Source organism: Salvelinus sp. IW2-2015, unplaced genomic scaffold (genome assembly GCF_002910315.2).
Source record: "Salvelinus sp. IW2-2015 unplaced genomic scaffold, ASM291031v2 Un_scaffold6314, whole genome shotgun sequence".
Classification (NCBI taxonomy): domain Eukaryota; kingdom Metazoa; phylum Chordata; class Actinopteri; order Salmoniformes; family Salmonidae; genus Salvelinus; species Salvelinus sp. IW2-2015.
The window spans coordinates 1-3,920 of NW_019947577.1; the positions used below are offsets into that span (position 1 = coordinate 1).

A 3,920-nucleotide genomic window follows, 5' to 3' on the forward strand; every position below is an offset into this window, starting at 1 on the left:
CCCCGACTAGCATGACCTAGCCCCTACCCCCCTCTAGGCATGACCTAGCCCTACCCCGATCTAGGCATGACTAGCCCCTACCCCTCTAGGCATTACCTAGTCCCTACCCCCTCTAGGCATGACCTAGCCCCTACCCCCTCTAGGCATGAACCTAGCCCCTACCCCCCTCTAGGCATGACCTAGCCCTCCCCCTTAGCATTACCTAGCCCCTACCCCCTCTAGGCATTACCTAGCCCCTACCCCCCTCTAGGCATTGACCTAGCCCCTACCCCCTCTAGGCATTACCTAGCCCCTACCCCCCTCTAGGCATGACTAGCCCTACCCCCTCTAGGCATTACCTAGCCCTACCCCCCTCTAGGCATTACCTAGCCCCTACTCCCCTCTAGCATATACCTAGCCCTACCCCCCTCTAGGCATTACCTAGCCCTATCCCCTCTAGGCATTACCTAGCCCCTACCCCCTCTAGCATGACCTGCCCCTACCCCCTCTAGGCATGACCTAGCCCTACCCCCTCTAGGCATGACCTAGCCCCTACCCCCTCTAGGCATTACCTAGCCCCTACCCCCCTCTAGGATTACCTAGCCCCTACCCCCTCTAGGCATGACCTAGCCCCTACCCCCTCTAGGCATGACCTAGCCCTACCCCCCTCTAGGCATTACCTAGCCCTACCCCCTCTAGGCATACCTAGCCCCTACCCCTCTAGGCATTACCTAGCCCTACCCCCTCTAGCATTACCTAGCCCTACCCCCTCTAGGCATTACCTAGTCTACCCCCTCTAGGCATTACCTAGCCCTATCCCCCTTAGGCATTACCTAGCCCCTACCCCCCTAGAGGGCTAGGCATACTAGCCCTGACACCCCTCTAGGCATTACCTAGCCCCTGCCCCCCTCTAGGCATTACCTAGCCCCTATCCCCCTCTAGGCATTACCTAGCCCCTATCCCCCTCTAGGCATTACCTAGCCCCTGCCCCTAGGCACTACATTTAACCAGAGCCCTATGGGTCCTATATAGTGGATATGGTGCCATTTGGAACACAGCCCATATAAAAGGGCCTCTATATTAAGTTGCCCACAGACACAGATCTGAGACCAGTCTACCAGTGCATTTGGGTAAAACTGGTGACTAACTGTGCTGCGGGCAAAAATCAAATAAAACAATGTTTGCTGACGTTTAGTGACACCGGTCATTTTCAATGGGTGTTGCACGTTCATAAATTCCTTAGTTCTTCTGTGATCTGGCACACTCAGACGAGAGGTCTCTGAAATCGGAGTAGATAAACCAGAGTGATTTTATGAATACAAAGTTATCATTATACTGTAATGAAACAAGCAGGGAGCAGGTCTCGACCTTCTAGCCCAAAATATATATATTTTTTTCTTGTGCAGTTTGCTATTTACCTCATGACTCCTGCATGCTTTGCTGACTACGAACTTTCTTCACTCAACACTCGGGACTCTGACTCTCTTTGGTTACACAGACTTTTGGCCTCCCATATCATATCTGGAAATGTGCCCATCTACTGTTGCTAGCCCCATTTCTGACTGGTGCTCTGATATCTGCTTCACTGATTTCTGCTCTTGTAAAAGCCTGGGTTTTCTGCACGTTAACACTAGAAGCTCATTACCTAAAATGGATCAATTGAAAGTGTGGGTTCACAGCTCCGATCCAGATGTGTTGGTCATTACTGAGATGTAGTTAAGGACGAGTGGTTTGAATACTGATGTTAACCTTCCTGGTTATAACCTTTTTCAGCAAGAAAGATCTTCCAAAGCTGGTGGAGTGGCAATCTTTACCAAGGAACACCTTCAGTGCTCGGTTGTCTCCACCAAGTCTGTCCCCAAACAATTTGATTTGCTTGTTTTAAGTTTTCAAATAGCTCTTTGTTGACGGTTGCTGGGTGCTATTGTCCTCCATCAGCACCGGCCTGTACCCCACCTGCCCTGAGCTCTCTCCTGGCCCCTTACACTAAGTCTGAATTTGTCCTGCTAGGTGACCTAAACTGGGACATGCTTAAACCACCTGACCAAGTCCTAAAGCCATGGGACTACCTAAATATTTCCCAGAATATTACCAATCCCACAAGGTTTGACTCCAAACACCCAGAAAAGGCTGGGTTGCTACCATGCTGTGTTGTCATTTGTTGCTGCCATGCTATGTTGTTGTCTTTAGGTCTCTTTTTATGTAGTCTTGTGTTGTCTCTCTTGTTGTGATGTGTTTTGTCCTATATTTATATTTGATTTAAAAAATATATGTTTTAATCCCAGCCCCCGTCCTCGCAGGAGGCCTTTTTCCTTTTGGTAGGCCGTCATTGTAAATAAGAATTTGTTCTTAACTGACTTGCCTAGTTAAATTAAAAATGTAAATATAAAGTACAGTGCCCCAAAAGCTCAAGCGGCAGAGTCGCCATCCGTACTTATAAACCCAGGGTCCACTACTTTCAGCCTGAAGTCCCAGCCCACTTCGGCTTGACACGCAGGGTCCACTACTTTCAGCCTGAAGTCCCAGCCCACTTCGGCTTGACACGCACTAGCAGCATAGAAATAGAGAACTAGAAAGCACTAGACCTACAGATCTATCTTAGAAGTGTCTGCAAATCTGTTAAATTAACATGTAAAGAAATACTTAGTGAAAAAATAACATCATACCAACTCACCAGTTTTATTTAGGTTTGCACTTAACAAGACATAGCGAAACAAAACTCTCCACATTTTAATCAAATAAGAAAGTAAAAACAAAAAAATAATTTAAATAATTGTTAATTTAGAAAAATGTCATAAGTTGCTCAAACACCCCTTTGATGCACAGTCCTAGTTTGTGTTTTATAAAAAATGTATCAATTTATAACAGCATAAAATGAAAAAAGCGACTTTCTACTCAGTGCAAATGAATGTTTCTACCTACCAGTACATATGTCGTCTAGACTATTTTAACACAGGCTTTTCTTTAAAGCGTTCTGTCCCATTGTTGGTTATTAATTAAGCTAGTGTATAGCACAAGTTAATATTGTCTGTTAACATGTTGTTGACATGTTTCCTCATGGCTGTGTGTGTGTGTGTGTGTGTGTACAGTGATAACAGAATCTCTGTCTGTTTGAACTGAAGGTCTACACACACATGTTCTCTTACACTGGTCTTCTCCTCTCCTCACCGTCTATTCTTCTGTCTTTCTATCCCTTTCTCCTGTCTTTGTCCCAGACTCACACAAACCTCAAGTAGTCCAACATCAGACCAGTTGGTTGAGATGCTGGTTGCTTGGTTACAATACCGCTACATCACAGCTGTTTGTAACATTCCATTTGTAGTAACAGCTGTAGCGATTGGCTGCTGAAAGCTCTGCTTGTAGTAACAGTTTTTCTGATTGGCTGCTGAATGCTCTGTTTTGCAGTTATAGCTGTAGTGATTGGCTGCCCGATGGTTCACTTCCTGCGTTGATAGAAGAGGACGTAGGCCTGAGCAGACTGCAGTTGGTTCTCTGATATAGGAGTCACACTGAACGAAAGAGAGAGAGAGAGAGATTAACAAGAAACCAGCAATGTATTGGATATGCATTCTAAGCTGTTTGCTACAATGTTGAAACCACCTAACGTGATGCAGTAGCGTGTGTATAATGTTTTTATTTAACTAGGCAAGTCAGTTAAAGAAAAAAATATTATTTTCAATGACAGCCTACCGGGGAACAGCGGGTTAACTGGTCTATGAACAGTGGGTTAACTGGTCTAGGAACAGTGGGTTAACTGGTCTAGGAACAGTGGGTTAACTGGTCTAGGAACAGTGGGTTAACTGGTCTAGTGGGTTAACTGGTCTAGGAACAGTGGGTTAACTGGTCTAGGAACAGTGGGTTAACTGGTCTAGGAACAGTGGGAAAAGAGAGGTATGAGATGAGAGAGACAGAGAGGGAGGGAGAGAGAGATAGAGAGACAG

At 45.9% G+C, this 3,920-nt stretch overlaps 1 long non-coding RNA gene across 1 annotated transcript in view; it reads right to left on the reverse strand.

Moving 5' to 3' along the window:
• Nucleotides 1-2,644: 2,644 nt before the first annotated feature.
• Nucleotides 2,645-3,920, reverse strand: part of LOC112078812 (uncharacterized) — a 7,555-nt gene continuing 6,279 nt past the window's right edge. Inside the window, exon 2 of the long non-coding RNA XR_002895788.2 lies at nucleotides 2,645-3,488. This is a non-coding gene — a long non-coding RNA (uncharacterized lncRNA). The remainder of the gene's footprint in view (nucleotides 3,489-3,920) is intronic.